The sequence below is a fragment of the Mirounga leonina genome, unplaced genomic scaffold, assembly GCF_011800145.1.
Source record: "Mirounga leonina isolate KUSES-001 unplaced genomic scaffold, KU_Mleo_1.0 Mir_128, whole genome shotgun sequence".
NCBI classification, from domain to species: Eukaryota; Metazoa; Chordata; class Mammalia; order Carnivora; family Phocidae; genus Mirounga; species Mirounga leonina.
Genome location: NW_023270320.1, coordinates 32,425,599 through 32,446,255, shown reverse-complemented (window position 1 = coordinate 32,446,255; position 20,657 = coordinate 32,425,599).

Genomic DNA, 20,657 nt, shown 5'->3' with positions numbered 1-20,657 from the left:
CATAACATAACATAACATAACATAACATAACATAACATAACATAACATAACATAATATAACATAAAATATAACTTTCAGAGACTCCGGAGCTCCATCACCTGTGTTATTGCCCTCCCGATCCGTGCTCTGCCCTCTGCGGAGGCTCCAGAGCCGTGAAACTCACTGCCTCTTTGAGTCAGCACATCCTATTATTGCAAATTATTATCGTGAGGCCGAACTCTCTTAAATTTGTTGAAAGCTATTCTCCTGAAGGTTATGTTCCACTCTAATAGGGAATTGTCTTCTGAGTCAGCCAATCCGACTGCTGGATGACTATAATTATTAGCTAAGATTTATATGTATAAATATAAATATAAATGTATATATATATATATATATTTAGCAAAATCTTTTCCTTGTTGCTTAATTTTGGCAAGTTCTATCCTCAAGGAAAGTGTAGATTAAATCCATTTCACTGTTCACATGACAACTCTTAAAATATTTGGAGACAGCTCTCATGTCCCCCAAACTCTGTTCTTTAACCCGAAGTACCCCGTTTCTTCAGCCTCAACAAATGGATTGCTGTCCTGCATGCAACCTCGTTTGCAAATGTCTCTTTTAAGGTGCAACAAGAATATGTGAGATGCCAAAAAGGGTATGACCGTTTCAGAGTCTATGAGGAGATTCTTTCTAGGTATTTTACGTCTGTTTCTACAGCCTGGGATTGCATTTTCTTTTTTAGAAGTTGAATCAAGCAATTGGATCATCAAAATGTCCCAGGAATTTTCCTCATCATCTGTTATCCAACTGAGGTTTTATCTGTTCTTTTCTTATCTAATAGGATTTTGGAAAACAATATAGAACTTTATATTTGTCAGTAGTAACTTCCAAACTGCTATTTTAAAGTAAACATTACGTAAGCTAATTCCATGGTATGACAGTTTAAATGTTTAACTCTGTGTGTGTGTTTATAAATTAATACTATTGTGAGTGAAGTATTTCCCTTTTCCCTCAGTTTATTAGATTCCTGGGGATTGCATGTTGCTGTAACTTTCTAGCTAATGCCACATCATCTCTGACATACTTGTTTTAAATATATCAGAGTTAACCATAGCACAGGTATATTTTTATGCAAATTATTAATTCATAGCAGTTTTCCATCTCATTCATGTGACTTCCAAGAAAAATAACCTGCTCAAATGAAAGGTATTTAAAAATATTAAAAGTTTTCAATAGTAAATGAATAATAAATGAAAGGTGTTCAATACTGTGTGAAGTACAAAACCAGGCAAAAGCCAACTATTAGGTTTGATGTGAGGATAGTGGTTCCCCATAGGCTGGGATGGGATGTAACCGGATGGGGGCAAAGCACTGATAATGCTTTCTTTGTCTCTCGATTTAGGAACTAGATGCTCGGTTGGTGAAACTCATCCATCTGCGTACATATGATGGGCGTTCTTTTCTTTGTGTATCTCACGCTTCAGTAGAAAGTTTATATCATTTGGATGTCTTCTTTGGAAAAATGTCTGTTCATGTCTTCTGCCCATTTAAAAAAAATAAGTTTATATCAAGCAAGTTGAATGCTTCCTTACTTGGAATTATAATCATACTTCTCAAAATGATTAAATCCATCCAGCCAACTGTCTTAAAGGTAAAACTCTTTTTAGAGTTTCACCTGGGAGAAGTGTTGTTTTGTCTCACAGAGCTGTCCTTATCTTGGTTTCGTTTTAGAGAAGCGTTGTGGGATTATTGCAGGTTTGCACCTGCTAAACAAATGCACCTGTAACCAAGGCCACTTCCACAGGGACATTCAGGTGTGATGGCTCCCAAGGGAACCAGGGTTGTTTTGCAACTGGTGATGATTGGGTCGGAAGATCTCTTCATCCCCCTCCCGTTACCCTCTCATGCAGGGAGAGTAACTCTTTTTTACATAGCTGGCTAAGGACTGTTATATCACTTTATTAGATTGGCTCGAAGCCTTGTCTCATACTTTCATAGCTCTCTATTGAAATCTGTTGAAAGTGACAGAATGTGCCCATTAAAAACGATTTGTTGCTTCCTTTACTTCAGGACTTTGGACCAAATCATAATTAATATTAAGTTAAAGAGATTGGGGTCAGTGGTACTGGAGACTAGAGGTAGAAAAAAAAAATCCTATAAAGAGAAGTAATGCGACACAATAGAGGTAGGCAAAGGGCATCAGAATAAAGAAGAAAGTAGAAAAGCAAAATGACTGAGGGGAAAAGGAGAATGGACAGGACATCAGACAAAGGGACGCAGAAAGAGACCGGTGTTAAAGCGATCTCCCTTCCCTCCCCCGCCCCTCCCCACACTGTCTTTTTGGATCCTCCCTGGTCTCTTAGCCTGAAACTTGGCATGGTTCTACTAGACAGCTTTCCACCTTTGCTCACCCAGGAAATCTTTCTTTTTCCTAAATTACACTAATTCTCTTAATAAACAGTTATTGAGAGCCGGGTACTCTGCTAGGGATATCAGGGAAATCCTGCCCCTCGGTGCTTGCGCTCACACTAGGTAAACCGTGGCTCTGATGCCCTACCCAAGATGCTGCGACCAGGATCATACTCTCTGATGTACTCCTCCCAGGCCAGTCCGTTTGGATCGATATTACTTTATTAAAATTCACAAGCTTCTAAACTCAAACCCAGTCTTTTAAAATTCCCGATGTGTTTGGAGGCTTAATTTTAGAAATGTGTCTATTTTGAGTTTGGTTTGCACATATACCAGTAAATGACATTGTCTTTGGCTTAGGGTTTGTGATTGTTTTCAGTCTCTGTTGTTCTATGTTTTAAAGGTCAGGATACAGAGAAACAAACATTTCTTAAGTGCCCGCTTCATGTCAGTGCTTTCCTGGAAAAGTAGGATTGTATAAACAAGACACGCGATACAGTCTAGAGAGGAATTAAAAGGAAAAAAAAAACCCAAAAAACAAAATCCTATATCCCAGATAACTAACTCAGGAAGTCACTGGTCGAGGAGCCCTGGTGGATCTTGGTTTTACTTTTTAAATGTGGAAATGATTGACTTTTCTTACATTACGTGTGACATCTACAGGACTGGGTTGCCTTAATTTTGCAGTCATGGAATTTCTTTGGTATAGCAAATGCAGACAGAACACTAGTCTCATGGGATTCAGTAGAGTTAAAAAATACTCACAAATAACTTTTAGAGAGCAAGTAAACTGACAGACACGACCATGTGTCTCACACAGCACTGCACATGCGCCCACAGAACAATAGTGGGTTCCCCTGATGCCCCAACATCTGCACTTGCTTACTTGTACGAGGAGAGTCGAGCTCTTTGGGAGCACATTTCTTCTTCTTAATTGTGTTTTCTGCTATCTGAGGATATCTCGTGTGATATTCTGACTTCTTTAGAGACCTGGACAACCACACTGCATTCATCATCATCAGAGTGAGAAGAAATCTATACATTACACCCAGTTAAGGGTGTTTCTGTGTTCCTTTTTATGTTGCAACTTAAATCAGAACTAACGGGGTATATTTTCTCTGCATTTTGGTGCGTAAAATTTCTACCTCTACTAGAATATAAAAAAATTATCATAATATAATGAGGTTGATTCCATGATAAGAGACTTAAAAAAAATAAAACTATAGAAATACCTAGCATTCAAAAGACAAGCCATTACAATGATTTCATAATTTTAAGCAATTAAATATTGTCTCCTAACTTTACACTCTTACATGACTGGCATTTTAATGCAGATGCTATCAGTTGCAAACAAAAGTTCTTTTGATAAAGTCCCTATTGATACTATAACAATAAAGTTAATTATATATAATAAATCAATTAATGCATAATCCTTGGGGGAAGTGTATGTTTCCTGTATCTGTTTTAGAGGTAGGATACATATCCTAACATAGTTCCCTTTCTCAAGCAGAAAGAAAAATATAGGGGAATACATAATTAAATGGTTAATTATGTATACTTGCTAATGATTCTTATGTATACTTAATGATTATTAAGTATACTTGCTAGAGCATTTAAGGAAAGGGAGGCCATGAGAGCTGGAGGGGAGATTTGATCCCGCAGGGTTAGGTCGGACTTAAATGAGTGGAGGAAAGTTGGAAAGATATTTTTGGCAGGCCTAAAAGTTTGAATGTGAGTCTTCGAGGAAATTGTGAGTACAATGGTGGATACGTGTTCAAGTACAGCAGGAGGAGAGGTTAAATTGGCAACCAGGACCAAACCAGGACCAAATTATAAAGAACCTTGAAGGCCATGAAGACTAATATAAGCCAAGAAGGAACAGATGGACAGGAGCAGGAACATTTACTGGTCACGTATTACAAATAATGATAGGCAACATTTATTATTAGCTTATCCTGTGCCAACATTGTTCTAAGAAGTTTGCATAATCTATATTTTATATAACCCTCAGACCAACCAGAGTAGGTATCATTATGATTTTTATTTATTTTAGAGATGAAAAACCTGAGACACACAGAGAATAAGTCACTAGACTATTTTACACAGATGGTATGCAGAAGAACCAAGATTTAAGCCCGGGCAATTTGGCTTCCAAGTCCGTATATTTAAATACTTTGCTATCCGACATCACAAGGAGGCTCTATGCCAAAAAATGTACACAGCCTTGTAAAATATGTATCATTATCCCAATTTTCAGATTGATAGGTTGAGTCCCCACAAGCTACAACTATTTCAGTTATACTTCAAACTCCTCCTTGTCTGAAAACACAATACAACATGACTCTGATTTTAACTGCAATCAAAGGAAAGTATCTAATCAGTACATTCAACCAGTAACTATAGACAGTAATACCTTGTGGCAAGCACTATCGGAGATGCTGAAGATGTAACTCAGGGACTTTGTAATTAACCAAATATTTTATTATGTAGCTTTCCATTTACCTATATGTATTATGTAGTTGCTCAGCTAGTAGTGTTTCTTCCCAACTATCAACATTACTTTGGCTTATTCTGAATTCAGCCAAACCATTCCCTACACCCACACTTCGAAGACAAGACAGGAAACAGAGACCAAAGAGTCTAGTACCACATGAGGAAAATAACAATTATCAAGTTTCCTCTTGCGTGGAGCCAGCTAGTGTGGCTTGTGAGAACAGATTGTTAAATATTCAGGAAGTTTGAGAGCTGCTAGTTATACTCTTGGTAGCTTGAAATGAGCCATAGTGAGGTGTATCTACACCACAAAAATGGGCAAATGCTACAAATTATGGGTTTTCTAAAACAAATCCACTTTACCAGGCACATCACTGCCCTACTTTTCCTTTAAAAGCTCTTTTAAGTTCCATCGCTCTCTTTCCAATGCTGTTTGTTTGTCTTTTCTCATCCAAGAGAGCTCATGAGAAGGGGGGAGGAGACGAATATCTCTTGAGCAACTGCTATCTACCACACACGATACTTGTTCTACATATTATTTGATATTCATGGCAACTCAGTGACTTAAGTATCCATCCCATTTTCAGACTAGAAAACTATGGATCAGAAAAATTACTTTCCCAATGTCAAACAGGTAAGAAGAATTGGAGTTGAATTCTATACATGGTGCATGTGATTTCAGAGCTCATAATCCCTCCATTGTATCCCACTGACTCTGGCTGTTTGGAAGTCAGTAAGTTACCCTCCTCGGTCCATTTAGAGTTATTCCTTTTGAGATGCTTCCGTAAGTGATTAACAGAGGTTGCTTTGTCCATTTATTGATTCCCTAAGTACTCAAAGAGAAGTACCTGGGGCCCAGCCTGGCAACGAGAAGCTCATTTAATGCCATGAGATAGAAATGAAAGAGATAGATGCTCAGACAGGAAGAGTAGTGTGTGGAAGGCATTGCTTCTTATTCAGAAGCATTTAAAAGAAGCTTATTTTGGCGGGGAGGTGAATATAGGCTTCTTGACACGCCAGGAATCCTACCACATTCCTCATCCAGTTGAAGCTGAGCCTGAAATCAGTGCTTAGTACCTGCTCTCAGAGACAACCTTCAGACCATGTGATTCAGCAACTTAAAAATGGAGTCTTTGTATGCTAGAGCCAAAAAGAAAAAAAAAAGGCTATCTTTTAAAAAAATTACTATTAAATTCTATTGTTGATAGGTAGAAATAAACATGATGATGTGCCAAAGGTATATTTGTCCTAAGAGTCAAATTTTGTTGTAGATTCGTTGGAACTTGAAGGTGCCAAGTCTCTAAAAAACCAACTCTCTTGTTTATTACCTATTTATTACACTGTAACTGTTGATAATTACTAAACTTTTGGCCCTGCTTTCCTCTTCTATAACTTAATGATGATAATAATACTCCCCTTGCAAGGCAGAGTGACAAAACATATTGTATGTAATTTTTCCAGTCTACCTTTCTAACCAACTTTGGTCATTTTCCTCCAGGACCCTTAATTTTAGTAAGATTTTTCTTCTCACTATTGTTTGGTCATTCCTCTGAGCTTTGCTTTCCTGGAATGCCTCTTTGCTCTTTGTCCCTTCAATCTTGCTCAACGTGAAGCCTCATGCCAATTTTGATTCCCTCTGAAAGCCTTCCTATTCCATGATACCTTCTGTTGAACTCACATTTCTCTTCTGAGTTCAGACTTTATTTTCCTCCTCCTCACGCATTTGTAATTTGGCATCTACGGTAATGCTGCTTTGTGCTTTTGTGTTAATGTTTTACATGTGTCTATCCTTTTTCTTTCAACAAGGTTTTAAATACATAGAGGTTGGGGCTGTTTCATTTCTTAACATTTCTCCTGGCACCAAGCAGCTCTCAGAGAACTGCCATATTCATGGATACTGAAATTCATCATCCTTTTCTGAGTGTTTTCTAAGAACTGTGCACAGTGTGAATGCTTAATAAGTATTAGGTAATTACTTATTATTTCTATTCTAATTGCAGCATGTCCAAAGAACCCAACCTTTGTAGCAGCTTTGCTCAGTTTCTTGACCTGCGTGAATTCTCATGAAACTCAACAAAAACAGTCATTATGGGCTGAATTGTATTCTCCCAAAATATATATGTTGAAGCTCTAATTCCTGGTGCCTCACAATGTGGCTGTATTGGGAGACAGGGTTTTAAAGAGGTAATCAAAGCTAAGCGAGGTCATTAGGGTGGGCCCTAATCCAATATGACTAGTGTCCTTGTAAGAAGACAATGTACAGAGGAAAGACCATGCAAGGACGCAGTGAGAAGGTAGCCATCTACAAGCCAAGGAGAGAGGTCTCAGAGAAACCAAATCTGCCAACACCTTGATCTCAGAGCCTCCAGAACTGTGTGAAGATAAATTCTGTTGTGTACTCCACCAGCCCGTGGTTCTGTCACGGCCTCCCTAGCACACTAAGTCGCCATCTTAGATAGAAAAGCGAGTTTCACTGCATCCTTTCATCGCACTGCCTGTTCCCTTTTGAACCTCACCCTTTCCTTTAATCTCCGGGAGGAGCCAGTGAGTTGATTTGCTTAGCGATCTGCTTGAGAGAGAAAGAGGCATTCAGCTATGGTGCGACGTGTTCATTCATTCCTCTGTGGCCAGATTTTTGGTCCATGCACATCAGTTTCATCACCTAGTAGTTGTGTATCCTTTGGGGCAAGTTAATTGATGTCTTTTTGTCTTGGTTTCTTCACCTGAGAAATGGAGATAGTAATCTCTATATCAGTGAAATGACTTTAAACCTATTAGTGCTTAGAACAGTGCCTTGGCATGTAGTAATGAGTAAATTCTAGGTATTATTTGAAGTTATTTTCCTTTAATAAATAGAATTGCAGCAACCTAACTAAACAAATTTTAGCACCAGAATTTAAGGTCTCATGGCTTTTAAAACATGTTCTGAAGGTACTGAAAAATTTTTCATCTCCTTGTTGTGTTTATGTACACACATACCCAGACACACATACATATACCTACAGACACATCTTTATTAACAGAGATGAAGTAACCTGTCAGCCCTTCCCCTTGTCTGAAGGCAAACACACATTCGTATGTGTTGTTAAGTCTCCTGGGGCGCCTGTGTCCCTTTGGTTTGGATACCCCAGTCAGTGGGTCTTGAACTATCCCGTTGAATTAGTGAGGCAAACTGGATCTGTAGTCCAGGGCTGATGAATGTCCTAAAACATGACTTCAATTGAGTATTTTTCTTTTTATTATGTTTTCCTCCTAAATTAGTGCTATAAAACCAAGGACACACTTTCAAAGGCATTTCTGTGATTTGAGATTATTGCTGTTACTGCCCTTAGCTTTTTTCCCCCAAGGGTTTGCAGAACCAACTGCCTTTGCACATCGCGAGCATCTAATCTGTTATAATATGCTAATAGGTTTTAATAGGGTATGGTCTTGTGTTTATAAGCACAAACCTTACTGTAAATGTCAAAATAATTCAGATCTTAATATATCCCCTGTAGTAATACATTAATAAGGGCCATAGGAGCAAATACTGTAGGTAGTTATTTCTTAATGGACAAGGTTCATTTTGCTATTGGATTTGGAGATCAAAACCCAGAGAGACAATAAATAGCCAGCATTTTAATTTCAGAATGTGATGGTTGCTCTCCCCACAGCATGGGAGAATTTCCCTTGAAAAGACTCATTTTTTAATCTACCTTGACAATGCCAAGGACATGATAGATTTTTTTTTAATTCATAATTGTCAAGTCAATGAATAAATGGATTCTTTTCATAATTGTGTTACAGTTATATATGATAGTAACAAAGGTGATCTTTGAGCTCATCTATTCTTGCACCATTGCTTTGCAGATAAGAAAACCAAGGTCAAAGAGGTTGAATGACTTTGGACCATGAGTGAATCAGATCTAGAACCCAATTCATTTGTCTCCAAGTCCAATTTTAATCTTGGTTTTTAATTATACCACCTATGAACAATAATGGTTTGAGGACAGGACTCCAGTTGCTAGACTTCATTATGTTTTACTAAAAAGAAGATTTTTGAGAAAAACACAGAAGATATAAAATAAATCGAGTTATTTTTGGTACTTACCCAGTGAAATGATCTTAAAGAATAGCTGGTGCTTTTTTTGTTTGTTTGTTTTGTTTACCTTCACTCAGGCAAGTCCCGACCCCTTCTCTTCGTGCTTTCTCAGGAATTGACTTCCACGAGATAGCTGATCCCTAGATAGCTGATCTCTCGCCGGAATGGAGATGGAGCTTCACACAAAGTGCTACTCAGTTGATACATACCACCACCAGGAGGCAGCACAACCAAGCACTCCAATCAGTTTTCGCTCTTTGTCCTTTGATTTTTAATAAATGTTAACAAAGGGCAGAGTATAGTATTGAGTGGACATGAATAACCCCAAATCACACCACCTCACTGGTGTTCTACGATACGGGTTTAAAGTGCGGTGACTTGGGGCACCTGGGTGGCTCAGGTCATGATCCCCAGGTCCTGGGATCGAGTCCCCACATCGAGCTCCCAGCTCAGCGGTAGTCTGCTTCTCCCTCTCCCTCTGCCTTTCCCCCTGCTTGTGTCTCCCTCTCTCTCTCAAATGAATAAATAAAATTAAATAAATAAATAAATAAATAAATAAATAAATAAATAAATAAAGTGCAATGACTTGGTGTAGGACCTCAGCTTTGAGTAACACATCCAGGAATCCAGACTTTGTGAACTTACTCATGATATCCAGCTTAGAGAAGCATATGTTATTTTTCTAGGTATCTCCATTCCAACTAGGTCACGTAGCTAATTCCTGGAATACATCTCTTTTTAAGGAGCATTGTTTTAGAGGAAGTATGAATTAGGCATGAGAAATCCTGGCTTTTCCACGAACTGTGAGATCATGGCCTCTTGGCTTTAATCTAACACTCTCGGCCTTCATTTTCTACTCTGTGAAATGGGGAGATGTGTGAAAGTGCACATCTAGGGAGTCTTTACCGAGGTATAATATACTATGTTTCTCAGAGGGAACGGGCAGTAAAAAAATAGGACATTTCCTATAGTGCCAAGACTGGCAGGAAATCTCCCTGTTTCTGTGTGGTATAACCCCAATATTAGGGGAATGAAAATGGCTGAGTCAAAAGACATCAGTTCACAAGTCTGACACAGAATTTCTTAAACCTTGAATGATCCAGTCAGAACACAAACTCAGCCTTTGCACCTCACAGTAGGATTTAACATCTCTAGAATGTACTTCCTATCTGTAGACTTTGAGGCACTTTGATGGAAGATGATTTCTGATATTTAGAAAACTGGCAGGCCGCCACTTGGAGATTTGTAGCTGCTGTGATTGACAACTGGTTTCAGAAACATATTTTCCCGGCTTTGGTTAGGTGTGAGTATATATCAGAATGAATTGCTGAGTGCTATGGAATAAAAGGAAAGTAGGGACTTTCCTACTTGCGTGATCTCTAAAGATCTTGAAGGCATCATTTGTAAAGCAAATTGGCTAACTTTCATTTATAACGGTCTAAGAGAAGCTTTTTTATATATATAAAAAAGAGACTTGGGAATTAGATCGGAGGCCTTCTAAACTGAATGTGTGCCAGTTTTCAGGATAAGTAAATTGCTATTGAATTTTTCCTCGATTGTCAGTGTTTTAAGACTGAATTATTCAAGTCAGCAGCTGGCTTCTTTGTTAATGGGGCTCACGTGAAATGAAGGTCTATGATGTGGTTCAAACCAATCCTCTGTTTGTGATTTATTTGCATAGAGCATTAGTCATTATTATTGTTATCCGGAGTGCAGGGATATGAAGGATTTGGACAAAAATGTGAAGACATGAGACATGGTACTTACAGATTTTAGTCGAGTGTATGTACTACCTTTCCGGCTTACTTCACATTTTTGAATATTTCAAAGGCTTATTTTCAAGGTCAAGAATATGGAAAGGTTGGAGGACCAAAAGAGCAAACCCTTCTTTCTCTTTCTATTAGGGAATGCTTGGACTCCATTAAGGTAAGGCATTTTCTGTAGACGCGAGACAGTATATTCAACCAATAGCCCAAACACACAACATTCATTTTTCTTTCTGTCCTGACCTTCTCGGAAGCCTGTAACATTTGCAGAACTAGAAATTTAACCTTTTCACATCGGTTCCTCCATGTGCAAAAATGGGGGGGCGGGGAGTCATTAGATAGTGAAATCTTTTTTCCTTTGTGATTACAAAGCAGGAACCCCCTCGGCTCCATTTGCTCTGGTTTCCCGGTCAGTCTCGCCCAACTGTGTCTTCCCAGTTGACCAGCCCACCAGGTCACTGCCAGCAGAGAAGCTTCTAAGGCAGGTCCATTCAACTCTTTGTGGAGAATTGGCAAATGGTTGTGAAAAAGAGAGAGGAGACCGCCCAAAGTAATCAGCACCAGAGTACAAAAGGCAGTAGATTAATGTTACAGCTCGACTGGGTTTCTAATTAAGAGAGAATCAGAAAAAAGAGGGCATGTTTCTTTTTCTTTTCTCCATTGATAGGTGATTTCAGAAATTTACTATGTTTAGCCCTTTTAAAATTGTTCAGTGCCTCAGTCCAGTGACTTTCCTCGTAGAGGCATCGTTCCCTACCAGCTGTCCTGCAAAATCTCTTGTTAGGAAGTGAGGTTACAGAGCACATTGTGTTTACCTCAGAATGCAACCCGTGGAAGACTGCGTCTTTGTTCTGAATCCTGAGCTCCACAGCCGATGTGCGTACTGGCATGCAAAATTCAGAGCGCATCTTAATTCCATTTTTTATTTTAATGGCAAGAATTTCAAGGTTGAATGTAGATTCCAGAACTTACAACTGGTAACAGGTATATAGCACTGTGAAGTAAACCAGTGTTCCATTATGGATATGATTCTGCATGCTTTCCTTCGCTTTCTGGTTTCAAGGTTCTTTCCACTATCACAGAGACTGGGCACATGTGGACTAGCTTGAAATGCTCTACCGTAATGAAGGAAACAAATAAATAAATCTCTCTCCTCCTACAAAACAGAAACTAACAAATAAAACCCCACAGTATGTCAGCGTGGCCTCCTGTTGGGTTTGTCCCTCTGCTAGCTTCCTGTGGATTGTTTCTTGCAGTTCTCCCCCTAAGTGGACTGTGGACAGGTTGACCATCTGCTAGGTCACCGCTGCCTCTTCAAAATGATGCTCCTCTTCTTCTGTCCCATTTCTTTTTTATTTTTTTAAAGATTTTATTTATTTATTTATTTGAGAGAAAGAGAGAGAGAAAGCACATGAGAGGGGGGAGGGTCAGAGGGAGAAGCAGACTCCCTGCCGGGCAGGGAGCCTGATGCGGGACTCGATCCCGGGACTCCGGGATCATGACCTGAGCCGAAGGCAGTCGCTTAACCAACTGAGCCACCCAGGTGCCCCCATCTTCTGTCCCATTTCTTTTTTTTTTTTTTTTAAAGATTTTATTTATTTATTTGACAGAGAGAGACACAGCGAGAGAGGGAACACAAGCAGGGGGAGTGGGAGAGGGAGAAGCAGGCTCCCCGCAGAGCAGGGAGCCCGATGCGGGACTCGATCCCAGCACCCTGGGATCATGACCTTAGCTGAAGGCAGTCGCTTAACCAACTGAGCCACCCAGGCGCCCTGTCCCATTTCTAAATGACTATGACTATCTGTTGCTTGTATCACCTGCTGAAAAGCTGACAAAACAGGTCTCTATTTGGAATCTTTGGTTTTGAATATTCTTTTAGGGCACATAAATCTCTTGTTTTTAGACATGCATCCTACACACAGAATTCTTTTATAAAGTAACAATCTTTTGCTAATGATGCCTGATAGCACAGGCCCATCATTTTCCATTTTAAGATTTAACATTTTCTCCCATCATATCTCATAAAAATCAAGGACATAGCACTAAATTTTAATTTGATAAGGTCTTTCCTATAGAAACCTAAGATAAGATGGTCCAGACACGTTACATGCCAAAAATATCTCATAGGAATAGAGCTTAGAGACTGTAGAACAACACCGTCCAATAGAAATATAATACAAGCCACTTAAATAATTCTGAATTTGTTAGTGGTCATACTAAAAGAAAAAGGGAGAAAAGAAACAGGTAAAATTAATTTTAATAATACATTTTATTTAACCAAGTATACCCCAAACATTATCTCAACATATAGTAAATCAGCTATTAATGTGATGTATTACATTCTTTTCTTTGATAGTCTGGTGTGTATTTTTTGACTTTCGATAATGCCTCCATAAATGCTCATGACATTTTAAGTGTCGAATAGCTACATGTATCTAGTGGCCACTGAGTTGAACAGGGCAGTTCCAGAGGAATAATTAACTATTATGTCTCTTATACAGCTCCTGTAAAAAAACCCCGAGGTCTCGGGTATTTGGTTCTAGATGGCAATTGGATGGTTGATTCTATGTAGGTAGCAAAACTGTCTTCTCTTAGACTTAGAAGCCCAGTGTGTCTTCTTATCCAGACAGATAGTCATTCCATTAGGGTAGAAATCCACATTCTGCTAGGGTATACGATTTTCCCTCCGATTGGGATGATAAAGTGGCTAGTTACTTGAGTTATCCCAATAATTGTTTTCTTTGAGAGGTGATATTTGAACACGTAACACCTCTGATGTGATTTAAGTTGTCACAACTATGTATCTATCTTATGAGACTTGAAATAACCTTCCAAAATTTAGAGATTCTCTTTGAGAATTCACTGTAATAGAAAATGACATGGTGATACATTTAAATTTGTCAAGGATCAAATTTTCTTGCCAAGTTATTCCAGAAAATAACACATTAAATATAAAATAAAGAGCACAATGGTGTACAATGCAGAGAGAAAACAAAACAAAACAAAACAAAACAAAAACAAACAAGCAAACAAAAACCCCACTACTTCCTATGGAAAGAAAAGTGGTAAGTTTAAGGGTGAAATTTCCTAGGAACACAATACAACTTAACATGTTTTTCCTGCCAAGTAGCATGACCTCTTTAAAAGCTCTCATCTCATTTCCAAAAGGAAATAGAAAATCAATGAAAACATCAACAAGTAAAGTAAGCCAGGTGCTTCAAAGAGGAAATAGAAAATCAATAAGCACCCAGCAAAGTCAGTTCTATGGTAATGTTTGTAAAGAAAATTAATATATGTTAAGGAAGAAAGTGTACATAGTGTATGGAAAATGTACAAAATCACTTAATGCAAACTATCAGAGAAATCCTAATCTCTCAGAGAGTTTGTGCTGTGATGCTTTCCTTGGTTTGCTTTTGAAGCAAAGAAGAGCTAGACTCAACATGAATGCATCATCGTTAGTTAGTTATTGGATACATTATTGTAATTTAGGTTATACTGTTTCTTCTCGTTCTGTATGACTTGAATTGATTTTTGATGCAAGACTGGTTCTAAGATGCTGATACCCAGAAATATCATTCTCATCCATCTTTCTGGTATTCAGACCAAATGTATATTTGGATTTTCCTTCTTTCTTTAGTTACAGTATAAATCTTAACCACTATTTTATCCACATATTTAAAAAACATACTGTTAGCTTCCCTGGAAGACTTCATATATTTATAGAACAAGACTTAACATATGAATAAGAATCTAATTCATTTGAAAGAGCTTTTAATCTATATAATTTATAATGACTTCTAAGTCACCTCTACATATTTAAAAATGGTGAAAACCTTTAGAATTGTGAAATTGCATTCTAAGTTTAATATAGATAATATTTTAGTTACTTTGATATTATAGGATGGGCAATAAAATAAATGTATCCTGAAAAGATTTCTTAGAATTTTAATCAAGAAAATGTAAGATATTAAGAAGAGGATTGAATGGCTATTAAAATAAAATTTTAAAGCTGCATTTGCTTTGTAAAATAAACTTTTCATTTTAGAATAGTTTTAAATTTACAGTGGAACTGTGAAGATAGTACAGAGTTTCCATATACCTTGTACCTGGTTTTCTTGATTATTTACATCTTAGTTAATATGATAGATATATGGCAATTAATGAACCAATATTATTACATTATTGTTTTAAAAGTTGATAACTCTGTTTGCATTTCCTTGGTTTTGACCTAAAGTCCTTTTTCTGACCCAGGCTTTCATCCAGCATACCCAAATACATTAGCCCTCATGTCTCCTTAGGCTTCTCCTGGCTGGGAGAGTTTCTCAGAATTCCTTATTTTTGACTATAGTTTTGAAAATTACTGGTCAGATATTTTGTAGACTATCCCACATTTGGGATTGTCTAATGTTTTCTCGTCTTTAGAACAGGATTATTTGTTTGGGGAGGAAAACCACAGAGGTAATGTTGCCATTTTTATGACATTGAGGATGCGTACTAGCAACATGACTAACCATTGTTGATATTGACATGGAATTACCTGAGAACGGTGTGTGACAGTTTTCTCCAGGATAAAGTTAATTTTTCCCCTCACCTTTCATCCTGTTATCTTTAGAAATAAGTCACTTTGTGGAGCCCACACTTAAGGAGGTTATGTTCCACCTCCCTGAAGATGTTGTATCTACATAAATTATTTAGAATTCTGCATAGGACTTTTGTCCCTTCTTTTCTATTTGTTTATTTAATCATTTATAACTGTAGGGACTCGTGGATATTTATATTTATTTTGAGATATAATCTAATACTACTTTATTTATTTTGTTGCTCAGATTGTTCCAACTTCAGCTATTGGGAGCTCTTTCAGTTGCCTCTTATGTCTTTTTGACATATATCATTACGGCATGTAAAAATTTTTTGGGGGGTTTTCCCTACTCTCAGTTACTACAGGATGCTGCAGGCCTCTCTCACCCTCCAGGGCCCAGACCTAGAATTAGCCATTTTGCCAAAGACCCCTCATTCCTTTTATTTCAGAATGGTACTAGAAACCACGATCTGGGTGCTCCATATTGTTGCTATGTAAAGCCATTGCTTCTAGGGCTCTCAGCTGATTAGAGCATATATCATGTGCTTTTTTGATTCCTGTTTTCTTTTTTTTTTTTACTTTTTTTTAAAGATTTTATTTATTTATTAGAGAGAGAGAGTGAGAGAGAGAGCGCAAGAGGGGGTAGGGTTAGAGGGAGAAGCAGACTCCCCACTGAGCAGGGAGCCCGATGCGGGACTCGATCCAGGGACTCCGGGATCATGACCGGAGCCGAAGGCAGTCGCTTAACCAACTGAGCCACCCAGGCGTCCTTGATTCCTGTTTTCCTGTGATTTTGGCCTAAATATTAGTCACAGAGAGGCTGTCTTATCGCTACCTTATATTCACAAGCTGCATCCTTTAATAGGCTGATAACAATATGCTACTTATAATCCCTTCTAGGCAGCACCCTTGTTTTATGCATGGAGTCACTATTTGCCTATTTTCATTTTAAATGGTGACTTTTCACTTTTTAAACCAGACAGGCCTATTAGAGATAATGGTCATTCAAAATACAAAGGGTAATGACAGAGGTTCGTACCAATTTTTAGAGAAGCACAAAAGAAGGGAAATTAGCTTAACCTGTGAAGTCAAGTTCAAGGATGAATGAAATGCTTCAAATAATAAAAAAAACCATGAAGTCCATGGTTTTGGGCCCTGTGATTTCTTTCAGTGTTTTCACACACACACAAAAGATTTCATCCACTTACTCAGTGTTGCACCATGTGTGGTTGTAATGACTATATGGTGTTATTGCCACCAGAGTTAAACAGTTGCACCTCATTTTCAAAACCACAGTTAAACTAAATCCATTGAACTTTGTTTCCCACATGACTCCTCATGATTGTTTGGCTTGATACAGTGTTAGTTTTTGTTGAGGAAACTACAACAACAACAACAACAACAACATCGAAATCTCAGTGGCTTACTTCAAAATAAAACACCTATTTCTGCCAGGCTTGGTTCTATGTGTCTTCTCATCCCGAGACCCATGGTGTTGGAGTAGCTTCCAGGTGGCTAATTCTGGTCTCCTGGTGGAGAGCAAGAATAGAGATGTGCTGAGCCCACTGCAATCACATTTAAAGCTTCTGCTCAGATGTGCGAAGTGTCATGTGTGTGATCAGAGTCCAAAGTCAACAGTCCTGAGCCAAGGGCCACACACTCTGACAGGAGGCTCAGAGCATGTCACATGAAAATGGGCAGAGATGTAGCAACAGCTTACAGGGAGGGCGTGAGGAGTTGGAAACAATTAGCCCAACCTCTCAAGCCCTGACTAAATACTTTTATATAAGATTACACTGAGAGGTAAGTGTTAAGACAACCTGAAAAGAACAAAAAAGTAGCTCAAAAACAAGACAGAAGTTTGTTTCTCCCTGACACATTAAAGTCCAAGGAACTGGTCCATGGTCACTATAACACTCCACATGGTCAGGGACCAAAGTTCTTTCTGTCTTGTCTCTCAGCTCTGTGTGATTCAGGGTTTAAGATGGTTCCAGGCGGTACTATGGAGAAGGAAATGTTCAAGAAGGGCATATGTTTTTTTTTTTTTTCCAGAATTGTCTAGAAAATTGCTAAACAATAATTTTATTTACATTTTATTGACCAGAACATGGTCACATAACTCTACATAAGTGCAAGGGGGTATGGTGAATATAGTCTTTATTCTTCGTGTCTCTGTGTCCAGCTAAATTGTTTACTACTATGGAAGAAATGGAGAAAGACTCTGGAATAAAAACATGCTAACAGGACTTGGGGCAAATTTCTTTGTCTTAGTCAAAGACAGTCTGGGGAATGAGGAATATAAGGTAATCTAATAACCTCAGAGGAAAGGAAGAAACAGGTAAAAGAAATCCAGAAAAGAATGGCTCAGTGTGGTGCAAATGCAGGGAAGTGTCAGCAGAGTTTGAGTAGAGGAGAGAGACAGTTTGAGGATGGAAATGACTTTTCATTTTTGAAGAAAATAGGTACAGATCAGTTTCTCAAAGTGTTTAAGAACACTGTTTTTTTTTCTGTGAAAGTGTGATCCATCTCAGGAATGTTAAGTGAACTAAAAATGGCCCCAGATTTGTTTCAATTCCTGTGATCCTTCACTTTTATTTGTTTTAAGTCATTTCCTCTGGTATTCTAATCAAATGGCTTAAAAAGGATCTCTGAGATTCCTGGAGTATGCTTAGCTGTTCAAATATTTTCTGAACAAATTAATGGACTTGCAAATCAGACAAGAGAGGAAAAGTTAAGCTGAAAACTGCATTATTTGCTCTGTAAAGCTGGAGAATTAAAAGATGTACTGTGTACTGTTAAAAGATAAACTGAGACATATTAAAATTTTTAAGAAGCAATTTGAGGAAAAATCGATTCAAATCGGGCAGTGCCATACACAAATAGCAGCCCAGGGAGAGACTCACACAGAGCAAATGTGGCAGCAAAGTAAAGAAACTATCGATTGGCTATAACTCAAAGCCTAGGTGGGTGTTTGTGATGGGTCGTTCTTAGCATTTTGATTTCATAACATCGAGGCATTTGCAGGCTTTGATTTTGGTTTGCTTATGTAGGCTGCCACATCAGTCTCATAGCCTCCTTGTTGAATTTATGTAACAATGCCCCCCCCCTTTGATCATCCTCTCCCCCATGAGAGATTCGTAATGTGTTGATATTAGTACCACTCTCAGTCACCGTCAGCATTAAGTTGCTCTTGTCTCATTGTGACACTTAGAGGGTCTGATGTCCGATCCGAGGAAGAATTGTTTTCGCTGTTCATCTTCTTTCTTTCCCCAAGCACAGCGAGATCGTATGATGTGCTGCCTGTTTTAGCCAAGTGGCTTGTTTTTGACCAAGGTACAGCAGGGGATATTTGCAATGGCAGAGTCCTCCTCGTTTAGCCAGTAAGTAATCTAAAGCAATTCTATTATCTAACACTGTCTTAGCAAGAAAGTCTAGGGACTATCACCAGAGTTAAGGAGCATTGTCTTCCCGTGCATTAAGAGAAGAAAAAAAGCAAGTAGTGAAAAAGAGCAAAAGGAATAACGGTTTCATATTGGCAATGAAGCTTTTGTTCCATGATCTTGGGAGGGCTGTCCACTTCAAGATGCCATCTGCTTCTGGGGAAGACCCTCCCTAGTCCATTTTAATTATAGATATCCAGCTGGTGTGCAGTTCTAAGAGTCTGGGGCATGGGGACCCAAGGTTCAAGTTTCTGAAATTTGGCTGCCATGCAGGTAGTGAGAAGAACCGGGTGTTGTCCCTTCCAAGGAGGTTCAAGGGCAGTCTTTGTTCTAAGTGATCACAAATTAGAAGCTCATAATGTAAAATCTGCAGAGCTAGGATGTGGGAGGGACTTGCCCATGACCCCGAGAGACAGCAAGAAAGCAGCAAGCTCAACAGGAACTTGCTTCTGCTTGCTTTTGCTGCTGAGGGCTGAGCGGGGTGTCTCCTTTGGTTTCCTTTTTTGATGCCAGAACTATTAAAAGGTAAACTGAGGCATATTGAAAATTTTAAGAGTTTATCTGAGGAAAAAAATCTATTCAAATTGGTCAGTGCCAAACTGAAAGTTGTTGGGAATGCTCTACCAACCGGAGCTTGGGGAGAGACTTACATAGAAAGAGAAGACAGAAGCTAAGTAAGAACATTATTGATTGTCCATAGCTTAAAACCTACTTGGCTGCTTGTGATTGGTTGTCTGTCCTTAATGTTTTGATTTTATAACCTTGAGGCATTTACAGGCTTAGATTTGGCCATCATGTTATCAGAGCCATGTGAGTCTGATGGCCTTTAATTAATTTAGGAGAACCAAGACTTTGACTTAGGACAGTGGATGTGAATATACCCTCCAATATGTCTGTCTGTCTATCTATCTATCTATCTATCTATCTATCTATCTATCTATCATCTATCTATCGTCTATCTATTGATCTATACAAATGTTGGTTTAAAAATAATGGTAGCATATTACAGCGTAATGGGAATTTAATGCTGACAGTTGCAATTATAGCATTTCCCTTAACTAACATTTTCTCATCCATACACACTAGATGTATAACAACATATCTGTGTTGCTTACAATTTGGCACCTATTCTTCATCTGTTATAACTGTGATTTAGGACAAATCCTAATATTTCTGGAGAATATTCAGACATACGTCAAAAGTGTGTGTGTGTGTGTGTGTGTGTGTGTGTGTGTAGGTCACCAGTTGCATGTAATTGGTGCATTTTACATTGTGCTTGAAAATGGCCTTGCAGTTCCGGCTGGTGAATATAAAGTGGCCATTTTCTGTTTAGTTTTAAAAAAAAGGTAATGGTTAGTACATGCTTAAGCAGTCCTAAAGTTAGGCTTAAAGTTTATTTATTTATTATTGCACTTCATCCTTTTGTTCTTTTATTCTTTTGGCAAACAAAGTGAATGCTGAAAATTTTAGCATTAAACTTCTGGGGGACTGCCATGACCTTTAGAATGGCAGCATCATAAGGGACCTAGGGAAATACATGCTATGAACATTTAATAACACTGCTCCCGTGACTTAGTGAATATTTCCATACTTCTGTACTATAAAAATATAGCATAGGGACCACGGTTGAAAAGTTCAAAAACACAAAAGTTTAAGGGTATGCTGCGTTTCGAATGTCTGCATTAACTGTCCCGTGCAATGTTTGGTTCTACTTTGTTAGAGTTTCGGGTGTTTTAAGTCTTGGTACTAGGTTTTATAATGAGGACAGACTGAACCATGATTGTTTAATATTTGGGACGGCCATATAATTTTAAATGCTTCTTAAAGTCTCAAGCCCAATGAGTAGCATAATAACACGCTCAACAATCTTATTAGATGCCGTTCCAAACTCACGATCTGTGTTTCTGAA